Here is a 14,164-nt window from a genome sequence, read left to right as displayed (position 1 = left end):
GAGAGCAACAAAAATGATTAGGGGTCTGGAGCACATGACTTATGAGGAGAGGCTGAGGGAACTGGGATTGTTTAGTCTCCAGAAGAGAAGAATGAGGGGGGATTTGATAGCAGCCTTCAACTACGTGAAGGGGGGTTCCAAAGAGGATGGAGCTCGGTTGTTCTCAGTGGTGGCAGATGACAGAACAAGGAGCAATGGTCTCAAGTTGCAGTGGGGGAGGTCCAGGTTGGATATTAGGAAACACTATTTCACTAGGAGGGTGGTGAAGCACTGGAATGCGTTAACTAGGGAGGTGGTGGAGTCTCCTTCCTTGGAGGTTTTTAAGGCCCGGCTTGACAAAGCCCTGGCTGGGATGATTTAGTTGGGAATTGGTCCTGCTTTGAGGACGGGGTTGGAGTAAATGACCTCTTGAGGTCCCTTCCAACCCTGATATTCTATGATTCTATGAAAGTCACAGGGGTCTCTGAGGTTTCCCTGGCCCTAAGCCCCTGTCCTGCCTGGCTGATGTCAGCATCTCTCTCTGAGGTTACCACCTCCCTAACACCTTTGACCAATAGGCTGAGGTCCTGAAAAGGCCTTTGTGATGTCACTGCCACACCCACCCATCCCCGGAAGTGCTAATGTCCTGCTGCTGGCCTGACACTTTGAAGGTTTGAGCTACTCTGTGTGGATCACCCCACTCAATGCGTCTTCATTCTAGGAAGCAAGCCGGCTAGACAGTAAAACATCAGAGGCTGCTCCCAATACTAGACTCAGTGTTTCCAAAATTTGTAGACTTTATGGCCACAAGAGACCTTTAGAGCATCTCATCTAAGCCCCTGCATATCATAGGCCTCCTGTATAGTACAATAGTTACTTTTTGGGCACACACATTCCAGAAAGGCATCTAGTCTTCATTCAATGACATCAAGAGATGGAGAATCCACCACTTTCCCTTTTAGTGAGTGCCAGGGGGCTCCATTTCCCCTTCCACTAGTTCCCCATTTACAGTGAGACAGAGCAGTACCTGCAGCAGGGAGCAGGAGTTGCTGATGGCCTCAGAGGCACAGCCCCTGCAGTGTCTCAGGAATCTGGCGCAAGTGCCGGATGATGCGGAGCTGGTGCATCACTTTTGGCCGTGACGTCCTCCTGCTGCAAGGGAACGAGAACCTGTCAGAGACTCAAACGCCCCGAGGAATCTGGAGGAATTAAGGGCACCTGGAACCAGCAGTATTTCCACCCAGCACCTGCCGACCACTGAGGGATAAATTCACCTCCTGAACCCCAGAATGGAGTCTTCTTGTCCTTTCTAGTAACCTCCAGTGACAACCCCCCTCCTTGAAGGATGAGCTCCTGCTATCTCCCCCTCAGTGCCCTTGACAGCTGTTCCACCTCCAAACCACAGCTCAAGTTATTAGTACCTTTGGACACAGACTGGCTAACCTAGTGAGGAGGGCTTTAAACTAGGTTCGACGGGGACAGGTGAGCAAAGCCCACAGGTAAGTGGGGAACATGGAGACCGGGGAGATGGGTCAAAAACGAGAGGGAGTGTGGGCTATATTGTCAGAGAGAAAGGAGGGTCAGGACAAAACTGGGAGGAAAGATCAAACCAGTATCTTAGATGCCTATATACAAATGCGAGAAGTATGGGCAATAAGCAGGAAGAACTGGAAGTGCTAATAAATAAATACAACTATGACATTGTTGGCATCACTGAAACTTGGTGGGATAATACACATGATTGAAATGTTGGTTTGGATGGGTACAGCTTGCTCAGGAAGGATAGACAGGGGTAAAAGGGAGGAGGTGTTGCCTTGTATATTAAAAATGTACACACTTGGACTGAGGTAGAGATGGACATAGGAGACGGAAGTGTTGAGAGTCTCTGGGTTAGGCTAAAAGGGGTAAAAAAACAAGGGAGATGTCATGCTAGGAGTCTACTACAGGCCACCTAACCAGGTGGAAGAGGTGGATGAGGCTTTTTTTAAGCAACTAACAAAATCATCCAAAGCCCAAGATTTGGTGGTGATGGGGGACTTCAACTATCCGGATATATGTTGGGAAAATAACACAGCGGGGCACAGACTATCCAACAAATTCCTGGACTGCATTGGAGACAACTTTGTATTTCAGAAGGTTGAAAAAGCTACTGGGGGGAAGCTGTTCTTGACTTGATTTTAACAAATAGGGAGGAACTCGTTGAGAATTTGAAAGTAGAAGGCAGCCTGGGTGAAAGTGATCATGAAATCATAGAGTTTGCAATTCTAAGGAAGGGTAGAAGGGAGAACAGCAAAATAGAGACAATGGATTTCAGGAAGGCAGATTTTGGTAAGCTCAGAGAGCTGATAGGTAAGGTCCCATGGAAATCAAGACTGAGGGGAAAAACAACTGAGGAGAGTTGGCAGTTTTTCAAAGGGACACTATTAAGGGCCCAAAAGCAAGCTATTCCGCTGGTTAGGAAAGATAGAAAATGTGGCAAAAGACCACCTTGGCTTAACCATGAGATCTTGCATGATCTAAAAAATAAAAAGGAGTCATATAAAAAATGGAAACTGGGACAGATTACAAAGGATGAATATAGGCAAACAACACAGGAATGCAGGGGCAAGATTAGAAAGGCAAAGGCACAAAATGAGCTCAAACTAGCTACGGGAATAAAGGGAAACAAGAAGACTTTTTATCAATACATTAGAAGCAAGAGGAAGACCAAAGACAGGGTAGGCCCACTGCTTAGTGAAGAGGGAGAAACAGTAACAGGAAACTTGGAAATGGCGGAGATGCTTAATGACTTCTTTGTTTCGGTCTTCACCGAGAAGTCTGAAGGAATGCCTAACATAGTGAATGCTAATGGGAAGGGGGTAGGTTTAGCAGATAAAATAAAAAAAGAACAAGTTAAAAATCACTTAGAAAAGTTAGATGCCTGCAAGTCACCCGGGCCTGATGAAATGCATCCTAGAATACTCAAGGAGCTAATAGAGGAGGTATCTGAGCCTCTAGCTATTATCTTTGGAAAATCATGGGAGACGGGAGAGATTCCAGAAGACTGGAAAAGGGCAAATATAGTGCCCATCTATAAAAAGGGAAATAAAAACAACCCAGGAAACTACAGACCCCAGTGAGTTTAACTTCTGTGCCAGGGAAGATAATGGAGCAAGTAATTAAGGAAATCATCTGCAAACACTTGGAAGGTGGTAAGGTGATAGGGAACAGCCAGCATGGATTTGTGAAGAACAAATCATGTCAAACCAATCTGATAGCTTTCTTTGAGAGGATAACGAGCCTTGTGGATAAGGGTGAGGCTGTGGATGTGGTATACCTAGACTTTAGTAAGGCATTTGATACGGTCTCGCATGATATTCTTATTGATAAACTAGGCAAATACAATTTAGATGGGGCTACTATAAGGTGGGTGCATAACTGGCTGGATAACCGTACTCAGAGAGTTGTTATTAATAGTTCCCAATCCTGCTGGAAAGCCATAACGAGTGGGGTATCGCAGGGGTCTGTTTTGGGACCGGCGCTGTTCAATATCTTCATCAACGACTTAGATATTGGCATAGAAAGTACGCTTATTAAGTTTGCGGATGATACCAAACTGGGAGGGATTGCAACTGCTTTGGAGGACAGGGTCATAATTCAAAATGATCTGGACAAATTGGAGAAATGGTCTGAGTTAAACAGGATGAAGTTTAACAAAGACAAATGCAAAGTGCTCCACTTAGGAAGGAACAATCAGTTTCACACATACAGAATGGGAAGAGACTGTCTAGGAAGGAGTACGGCAGAAAGGGATCTAGGGGTTATAGTGGACCACAAGCTAAATATGAGTCAACAGTGTGATGCTGTTGCAAAAAAAGCAAACCTGATTCTGGGATGTATTAACAGGTGTGTTGTGAGCAAGACACGAGAAGTCATTCTTCCGCTCTACTCTGCTCTGGTTAGGCCTCAGCTGGAGTATTGTGTCCAGTTCTGGGCACCGCATTTTAAAAAAGATGTGGAGAAATTGGAAAGGGTCCAGAGAAGAGCAACAAGAATGATTAAAGGTCTTGAGAACATGACCTATGAAGGAAGGCTGAAAGAATTGGCTTTGTTTAGTTTGGAAAAGAGAAGACTGAGAGGAGACATGATAGCAGTTTTCAGGTATTTAAAAGGGTGTCATAAGGAGGAGGGAGAAAACTTGTTCACCTTAGCCTCTAAGGATAGAACCAGAAGCAATGGGTTTAAAGTGCAGCAAGGGAGGTCTAGGTTGGACATTAGGAAAAAGTTCCTAACTGTCAGGGTGGTTAAACACTGGAATAAATTGCCGAGGGAGGTTGTGGAATCTCCATCTCTTGAGATATTTAAGAGTAGGTTAGATAAATGTCTATCAGGGATGGTATTTGGTCTTATAGACTCATAGACTTTAAGGTCAGAAGGGACCATTATGATCATCTGGTCTGACCCCCTGCATGCTGCAGGCCACAAGACCCTTCCCTGGACTGTGCCGTTGAAGTCCCCAATCCTGTGTTTTAGTGACTTCAATCGGCAGGGACCCTCCTGCTAGTGATCCCTGCCCCATGCTGCGGAGGAAGGCGAAAAACCTCCAGCGGCTCAGCCAATCTACCCTGGAGGAAAATTCCTTCCCGACCCCAAATATGGCGATCAGTAATACCCCGAGCATGTAGGCAAGAGTCTCTAGCCTGACCCTTGTTTGCCATTATGCTATTTACGTACCATTGCTTGGTTTTCCTCGGCTACTATGTTTTACCATTAAACCATTCCCTCCATAAACTTATCCAACTTAATCTTAAAACCAGAGAGGTCCGTTGCCCCCACCGTTTCCCTCGGAAGGCCGTTCCAATATTTCACCCCTCTGACGGTCAGAAACCTTCGTCTGATTTCAAGCCTGAACTTCCCCACGGCCAGTTTATATCCATTGGTTCTCCTGTCCACATTAGTACTCAGCTGAAATAATTCCTCTCCCTCCCTTGTATTTATCCCTCTGATATATTTAAAGATAGCAATCATATCCCCCCTCAGCCTTCGTTTTGTCAGACTAAACAACCCGAGCTCCTCTAATCTCTTTTCATACGACAGGTTTTCCATTCCTCTGATCATCCTAGTCGCCCTTCTCTGCACCCGTTCCAATTTGAGTTCATCTTTTTTAAACATGGGAGACCAGAACTACACACAGTACTCCAAATGAGGTCTCACCAGCGCCGTATACAACGGAAGCAGGACCTCCTTATCCCTACTAGATATACCTCGCCTAATACATCCCAAGACCGCATTGGCTTTTTTCACAGCCACGTCACATTGTCGACTCATAGTCATCCTGCGGTCTACAAGGACCCCTAGGTCCTTCTCCTCTTCCGTTACTTCTAACCAATGCGTCCCCATCTTGTAACTAAAATTGTTATTAGTCATCCCCAAGTGCATCACCTTACACTTTTCACTATTAAATTTCATCTTATTTCTGACACTCCAATTCACAAGCTCATTCAAGTCTCCCTGCAGAATATCCCTATCCTCCTCCGAATTTGCAACTCCTCCCACCTTCGTATCATCCGCAAACTTTATCAGCCCACTCTTGCAATCGGTTCCGAGGTCAGTTATAAATAGATTAAATAAAATGGGTCCCAAAACCGAACCTTGAGGCACTCCACTAGTAACCTCCCTCCAACCCGACAGTTCACCCTTTAATACGACCCGCTGCATTCTCCCCATTAACCAATTCTTTATCCACCTCTGGATTTTCATATCGATCCCCATGTTTTCCAGTTTAACCAATAATTCCTCATGGGGTACAGTATCAAACGCTTTACTGAAATCCAGGTATATTAGGTCCACCGCATTTCCCTTATCTAATAAGTCCGTTACATGGTCCTGCCATGCGGGCGGGGGACTGGACTCGATGACCTCTCGAGGTCCCTTCCAGTCCTAGAATCTATGAATGTATGAAAAAAACACTGTTCTCCACCCCCACCCAGGTTGGCCAGGGAGGCGGCTCTAGCAGGGGGGGCAGGAGGGATTCTGGCAGCAGGGAAGTGGGTTGCGGGGAAGTTGAGATCTTGACCTAAGTCATCCCAGACACTAATGCTAAGCCACAGGATGGCAGCATCTAGTGTCAGTGGAGTCCAAACACTATTTCAACCCCACAGTTTTCGATGAACTTCCCACAAGGAGAGGTGATGAGCACCCCCAGCAACACACACACACACACACACACACACACACCACTCCTGGTGGTGGGAGGGGAACAGGAGAAAGGACAAAAGAAGTAAGAGATGAAGAGAAAGGAAGGAGGGATGGAGGAAAAGGTAAAACAAAAAGGACAAACCCTAATGTCCCCAGTGATTCTACGGCACAAAATCCAAGGGATGGAATAAAATTCTGCCATCTTAAACTACTGTTTTCCATGCCTAGAATTCAGCTGGCACCACGTGGATCAGACTGAGCAGCTGCCAAAACCTCTTGGAGGCTCTTACCTTCTAAACAGGGACGTCTGTTTTCTAGTAAAATCAGTAAAAGGAAAGGAGAAAACTCGAAAGAGGCTCCTGCACGCACTCATGTACGTGAACCCTAATACTCTCTCAGTCCTCAAAGAAAGACCCCGAGAAGGAGACTTCCTGAAGCAAAGCCACAGGGTCTCTGAGGTTTCCCTGGCCCTGTGCTCCTGTCCTGCCTGGCTGATGTCAGCATCTCTCTCTGAGGTCACCACCTCCCTAACACATTTGACCAATAAGCTGACATCCTGCAAAAGGCCTTTGTGATGTCACTGCCACACCCAACCAAACCCTGAAGTGCTAATGTCCTGCTGCTGGCCTGACACTTTGAAGCTTTGAGGTTGTCATAACTATAAAGGGAAGGGTAACAGCTGTCCTGTGTACAGTACTATAAAATCCTCCTGGCCAGAGACTCCAAAATCCTTTTCCCTCTAAAGGGTTAAGAAGCTCAGGTAACCTGGCTGGCATCTGACCTAAAGGACCAATAAGGGGACAAGATACTTTCAAATCTTGGGGAGGGGAAGGCTTTTGTTTGTGTTCTTTGTTTGTGTGGGTGTTCGCCCTCGGGACTGAGAGGGACCAGACATCAATCCAGGTTCTCCACATCTTTCTAAACAAGTCTCTCCTATTTCAAACAAGGCGTGTTAGTTTTCCTTTGTTTTCTCAACTTGTAAATGTACCTTTTACTAGAGTGTTTATCTTTGTTTGCTGTACTTTGAACCTAAGACTAGAGGGGAGTCCTCTGAGCTCTTTAAGTTTGATTACCCTGTAAGGTTAATTTCCATACTGATTTTACAGAGATGATTTTTACCTTTTTCTTTAATTAAAAGCCTTATTTATAAGAACCTGATTGATTTTTCCTTGTTTTAAGATCCAAGGAGTTTGGATCTTGATTCACCAGGAGTTGGTGGGAGGAAGGAGGGGGGATGGTTAATTTCTCCTTGTTTTAAGATCCAAGGGGGTTGGATTTGTATTCACCAGGGAATTGGTGAAAGGTTTCTCAAGGCTACCCAGGGGAGGAAATTAGCCTTGGGATGGTGGTTAAGCTTAGAAGTTTTCATGCAGGCCCCTACATTTGTACCCTAAACTTCAAAGTGGGGATACAGCCTTGACACAGGTACTCTCTGTGGATCACCCCACTCAATGCGTCTTCATTCTAGGAAGCAAGCCGGCTAGACAGTAAAACATCACAGGCTGCTCCCAATACTACACTCAGTGTTTCCAAAATTTGTAGACTTTATGGCCACAAGAGACCTTTAGAGCATCTCATCTAAGCCCCTGCATATCATAGGCCTCCTGTATAGTACAATAGTTACTTTTTGGGCACACACATTCCAGAAAGGCATCTAGTCTTCATTCAATGACATTAAGAGATGGAGAATCCACCACTTTCCCTTTTAGTGAGTGCCAGGGGGCTCCATTTCCCCTTCCACTAGTTCCCCATTTACAGTGAGACAGAGCAGTACCTGCAGCAGGGAGCGGGAGTTGCTGAAAGACTCAGAGGAACAGCCCCTGCAGTGTCTCAGGCACCTGGCGCAAGTGGCGGATGATGCGGGTGCATCACTTTTGCCGTGACGTCCTCCTGCTGCAAGGCAACGAGAACCTGTCAGAGACTCAAACGCCCCGAGGAATCAGGGGGAATTAAGGGCACCGGGAACCAGCAGTATTTCCACTCAGCACCTGCCCACCGCTGAGGGATGAATTCACCTCCTGAACCCCAGAATGGAGTCTTCTTGTCCTTTCTAGTAACCTCCAGTGCCAAATCCCCTCCTTGAAGGGTGAGCTGCTGCTACCTCCCTCTCAGTGCCCTTGACAGATGTTCCACCACCAAACCACAGCTCAAGTTATCAGAACCCTCTTCTCCACCCCCACCCAGGTTGGCCAGGGAGGCGGCTCTAGCAGGGGTGGCAGGAGGGATTCTGCCAGCAGTGAAGTGGGTTCCGGGGAGGTTGAGATCTTGCCCCAAGTCATCCCAGACACCAATGCTAATCCACACGATGGCAGCATCTAGTGTCAGTGCAGTCCAAGCACTATTTCAACCACACAGGTTTGGATGAACTCCCCACAAAGGGAGGTGAAGAGCACCCCCAGCAACACACAAACACACACACACACACAAACCACTCCCGGTGGTGGGAGGGAAACAGGAGAAAGGACAAAAGAAGTAAGAGATGAAGAGAAAGGAAGGAGGGAGGGAGGAAAAGGTAAAACGAAAAGGACAAACACTAATGTCCCCAGTGATTCTACGGGACAAAATCACAGGGAGGGAATAAAATTCTGCGACCTTGAACTAGTGTTTTCCATGCTTAGAATTCAGCTGGCACCAGGTGGATCAGACTGAACAGGATACAAACCTCTCCGAGGCACTTACTTTCCTCAAAGAGAGACCTCAAGGAGGAGACTTGCTGAAGCAAAGCCACAGGGGTCTCTGAGGTTTCCCTGGCCCTCATGTCAGCATCTCTCTCTGATGTCAGCATCTCTCTCTGAGGTCACCACCTCCCTAACACATTTGACCAATAAGCTGACGTCCTGCAAAAGGCCTTTGTGGTGTCACTGCCACACCCAACCAAACCCTGAAGTGCTAATGTCCTCCTGCTGGCCTGACACTTTGAAGGTTTGAGCTACTCTGTGTGAATCACCCCACTCAATGGGTCTTCATTCTAGGAAGCAAGCCGGCTAGACAATAAAACATCAGAGGCTGCTCCCAATGCTACACTCCGTGTTTCCAAAATTACTACACTTTATGGCCAGAAGAGACCTTTAGAGCATCTAATCTAAGCCCCTGCATATCATGGGCTTCCTGTATAGTACAATAGTTACTTTTTGGGTACAAACATTCCAGAAAGGTATCTAGTCTAAATTAAATGACATTAAGAGATGGAGAATCCATCACTTTCCCTTTTAGTGAGTGCCAGGGGGCTCCATTTCCCCTTCCACTAGCTCCCCATTTACAGTGAGCCAGAGCAGTACCTGCAGCAGGGAGCGGGAGTTCCTGAAGGCCTCAGAGGCGCAGCCCCTGCAGTGTCTCAGGCACGTGGCGTAAGTGCAGGATGATGCGGAGCTGGTGCATCATTTTGGCCGTGACGTCCTCCTGCTGCAAGGGAACGAGAACCTGTCAGAGACTCAAACGCCCCGAGGAATCAGGGGGAATTAAGGGAACCTGGAACCAGCAGTATTTCCACCCAGCACCTGCCCATCAATGACAGATGAATTCACCTCCTGAACCCCAAAATGGAGTCTTCTTCTCCTTTCTAGAAACCTCCAGAGTCAACCCTCCTCCTTGTAGGGTGAGCTCCTGCTACCTCCTGCTCAGTGCCCTTCACAGATATTCCACCTCCAAACCACAGCTCAAGTCATCAGAACCCTCTTCTCCACCCCGACACAGGTTGGGCTGGGAGGCGGCTCTAACAGACTTCAAAGAGAAACAGCAGAACTAAAATTCATTTGCAAATTCAACACCATTAATCTGGGCTTGAATAGGGACTGGGAGTGGCTGGCTCACTACAGAAGCAGCTTTTCCTCTCCTGGAATTGACACCTCCTCATCTATTATTGGGAGTGGACTACATCCACCCTGATTTATGAATTGGCCCTGTCAACACTGGTTCTCCACTTGTGAAGTAACTCCCTGCTCTCCATGTGTCAGTATATAATGCCTGCATCTGTAACTTTCACTCTATGCATCCGAAGAAGTGAGGTTTTTACTCACGAAAGCTTATGCCCAAATAAATCTGTTAGTCTTTAAGGTGCCACCAGACTCCTTGTTGTATTCCTAATATCCCCAGTTATTCTACGGGACAAAATCCCAGGGAGGGAATAAAATTCTGCCACCTTAAACTAGTGTTTTCCATGCCTAGAATTCAGATGGCACCAGGTGGATCAGACTGAACAGGTTACAAACCTCTCCGAGGCACTTACTTTCTCAACAGGGACTTCTGTTTTCTAGTAAAATGGGTAAAAGGAAAGGAGAAAACTCGAAAGAGGCTCCTGCTCACACTCACATATGTGAACCCTAATACTCTCTCAGTCCTCAAAGAGAGCTCGAGAAGGAGACTTGCTGAAGCAAAGCCACAGGGGTCTCTGAGGTTTCCCTGGCCATGCGCCCCTGTCCTGCCTCGCTGATGGCAGCATCTCTCTCTGAGGTTACCACCTCCCTAACACCTTTGACCAATATGCTGAGGTCCTGCAAAAGGCCTTTGTGATGTCACTGCCACACCCACCCATCCCCTGAAGTGCTAATATCCTGCTGCTGGCCTGACACTTTGAAGGTTTGAGCTACTCTCTGTGGATCACCCCACTCAATGCGTCTTCATTCTAGGAAGCAAGCCGGTTAGACAGTAAAACATTAGAGGCTGCTCCCAATGCTACACTCAGTGTTTCCAAAATTAATACACTTTATGGCCAGAAGAGACCTTTAGAGCATCTCATCTAACCCCCTGCATATCATAGGCTTCCTGTATAGGACAATAGTTACTTTTTGGGCACAAACATTCCAGAAAGGCATCTAGTTTCATTCAATGACTTCAAGAGATGGAGAATCCACCACTTTCCCTTTCACTGAGTGCCAGGGGGCTCCATTTCCCCTTCCACTAGCTCCCCATTTACAGTGAGCCAGAGCAGTACCTGCAACAGGGAGCGGGAGTTGCTGAAGGCCTCAGAGGCACAACCCCTGCAGTGTCTCTGGCACCTGGCGCAAGTGATGGATGATGCGGAGCTGGTGCCTCACTTTGGCCGTGACGCCCTCCTGCTGCAAGGGAATGAGAACCAGTCAGACTCAAACGCCCCGAGGAATCAGGGGGAATTAAGGGCACCTGGAATCAGCAGTATTTCCACTCAGCACCTGCCCAACACTGAGGGATGAATTCACCTCCTGAATCCCAGAATGGAGTCTTCTTGTCCTTTCTAGTAACCTCCAGTGCCAATCCCCCTCCTTCTAGGGTGAGCTCCTGCTACCTCCCGCTCAGTGTCCTTGACAGCTGTTCCACCTCCAAACCACAGCTTAAGTCATCAGAAACCTCTTCTAGACCCCCACCAAGGTTGGGCTGGGAGGCGGGTCTAGCAGTGGGGGCAGGAGGGATTCTGGCATCAGTGAAATGGGTTGCGGGGAGGTTGAGATCTTGCCCAAGTCATCCGAGACACTAACGCTAAGCCACAGGATGGCAGCATCTAGTGTCTGTGGAGTCCAAGCACTATTTCAACCATACAGTTTTGGATCAACTCCCAACAAGGGGAGGTGAAGAGCACCCCCAGCAACACACACACAAACACACCCACCCACCACTCCTGGTGGTGGGAGGGGAACAGGAGAAAGGACAAAAGAAGTAAGAGATGAAGAGAAAGGAAGGAGGGATGGAGGAAAAGGTAAAGCGAAAAGAACAAACCCTAATGTCCCCAGTGATTCTAAGGGGCAAAATCCCAGGGAGGGAATAAAATTCTGCCACCTTAAACTAGTGTTTTCCATGCCTAGAATTCAGCTGGCACGAGATAGATCAGACTGAGCAGGTTCCAAAACCTCTTGGAGGCTCTTACCTTCTCAACAGGGACGTCTCTTTTCTAGTAAAATCAGTTAAAGGAAAGGAGAAAACTGGAAAGAGGCTCCTGCTCGCACTCACATACGTGAACCCTAATACTCTCTCAGTCCTCAAAGAGAGACCTCGAGAAGGAGACTTGCTGAAGCAAAGCCACAGGGGTCTCTGAGGTTTCCCTGGCCCTGCCCCCTGTCCTGCCTGGCTCATGTCAGCATCTCTCTCTGAGGTCACCATTTCCCTAACACCTTTGACCAGTACGCTGAGGTCCTTGAAAAAGCCTTTGTGATATCACTGCCACACCCAACCAAACCCTAAAGTGCTCATGTCCTGCTGTTGGCCTGACACTTTGAAGGTTTGAGCTACTCTCTGTGGATCATCCCAAAAAATGCATCTTCATTCTAAGAAGCAAGCTGGCTAGACAGTAAAATATCAGAGGCTGCTCCCAATGCTACACTCAGTGTTTCCAAAATTAGTAGACTTTATGGCCACAAGAGACCTTTAGAGCATCTCATCTAACCCCCTCCATATCATAGGCTTCCAGTATAGTATAATAGTTACTTTTTGGGCACACACATTCCAGAAAGGCATCTAGTCTTCATTCAATGACATCAAGAGATGGAGAATCCACCACTTTCCCTTTCAGTGAGTGCCAGGGAGCTCCATTGCCCCTTCCTCTAGCTACCAATTTACAGTCAGCCAGAGCAGTACCTGCAGCAGGGAGCGGGAGTTGCTCAAGGCCTCAGAGGCACAACCCCTGCAATGTCTCTGGCACCTGGCGCAAGTGCCGGATGATGCGGAGATAGTGAATCGCTTTGGCCGTGACGTCCTCCTGCTATAAGGGAACGAGAACCTGTCAGAGACTCAAACGCCCCGAGGAATCAGGGGGAATTAAGGGCACCTGGAACCAGCAGTATTTCCACCCAGCACCTGCCCACCACTGAGGGATGAATTCACCTCCTGAACCCCAGAATGGAATCTTCTTGTCCTTTCTAGTAACCTCCAGTGCCAACCCCCCTCCTTGTAGGGTGAGCTCCTGCTACCTCCCCCTCAGTGCCCTTGACAGCTGTTCCACCTCCAAACCACACCTCAAGTTATCAGAACCCTCTTCTCCACCCCCACCCAGGTTGGGCAGGAGGCAGCTCTAGCAGGGGGGGGCAGGAGGGATTCTGGCAGCAGTGAAGGGGGTTGTGGGGAGGTTGAGATCTTGCCCCAAGTCATCCCAGAAACTAATGATAAGCCACACGATGGCAGCATCTAGTGTCAGTGGAGTCCAAGCACTATTTAAACCCCACAGTTTTCGATCAACTTTCCACAACGGGAGGTGAAGAGCACCCCCCAGCAACACACACACACACCTGCAGTGTCTCACGCAGCTGGCGCAAGTGCCAGATGATGTGGAGCTGGTGCATCGCTTGGGCCGTGACATCCTCCTGCTGCAAGGGAACGGGAACCTGTCAGAGACTCAAACGCCCCGAGGAATCAGGGGGTATTAAGGGCACCTGGAACCAGCAGCATTTCCACCCAGCACCTGCCCACCACTGAGGGATGAATTCACCTCCTCAACCCCAGAATGGAGTCTTCTTGTCCTTTCTAGTAACCTCCAGTGCCAACCCCACTCCTTGTAGGGTGAGCTCCTGCTACCTCCCCGTCAGTGCCCTTGACAGCTGTTCCACCTCCAAACCACAGCTCAAGTTATCAGAACCCTCTTCTCCACCCCCACCCAGGTTGGGAAGGGAGGCGGCTCTAGCAGTTGCGGTTGAAAAGGATTCTAAAAGGAGCAGGTAAGAACCCCTTGATAATCCTTCATGTAGGAACAAATGACACGGCTAGGTTCTCGTTAGAGAGGATCAAGGGAGATTATGCCAGGCTGGGGAAGACGCTCAAGGAGATAGAGGCTCAGATTATCTTTAGTGGGATTCTGCCCGTTCCAAGGGAAGGGCAGCAAAGGGCTGATAGGATTGTGAGAATAAATAGTTGGCTAAGGGAGTGGTGCTATAAGGAGGGCTTTGGGATGTATGGCCACTGGGAGGCTTTCGGGGACAGACACCTGTTCTCGCGGGATGGGCTTCACCTAAGTAGGGAAGGAAATAGACTTCTGGGAGGGAGGCTAGCTCATCTTATCAAAAGAGCTTTAAACTAGGAAGTTTGGGGAGACGGTTGGGAGATGCACAGT

At 48.0% G+C, this 14,164-nt stretch overlaps 1 long non-coding RNA gene across 1 annotated transcript; it reads right to left on the bottom strand.

Annotated features, from left to right (window-relative positions):
• Window positions 1-11,092: 11,092 nt before the first annotated feature.
• Window positions 11,093-13,429, bottom strand: LOC135978355 (uncharacterized). The gene is made up of 3 exons (XR_010595766.1): window positions 13,347-13,429; window positions 12,700-12,823; window positions 11,093-11,210 (listed from the first exon to the last, which is right to left on the bottom strand). It is a non-coding gene; the product is annotated as an uncharacterized LOC135978355 (long non-coding RNA).
• Between the last annotated feature and the right edge of the window lie 735 nt (window positions 13,430-14,164).

Source organism: Chrysemys picta, unplaced genomic scaffold, assembly GCF_011386835.1.
Source record: "Chrysemys picta bellii isolate R12L10 unplaced genomic scaffold, ASM1138683v2 scaf223, whole genome shotgun sequence".
Classification (NCBI taxonomy): domain Eukaryota; kingdom Metazoa; phylum Chordata; order Testudines; family Emydidae; genus Chrysemys; species Chrysemys picta.
Note: the sequence above shows the minus strand (reverse complement) of the source record. Positions and strands in the feature narration are given on the sequence as shown.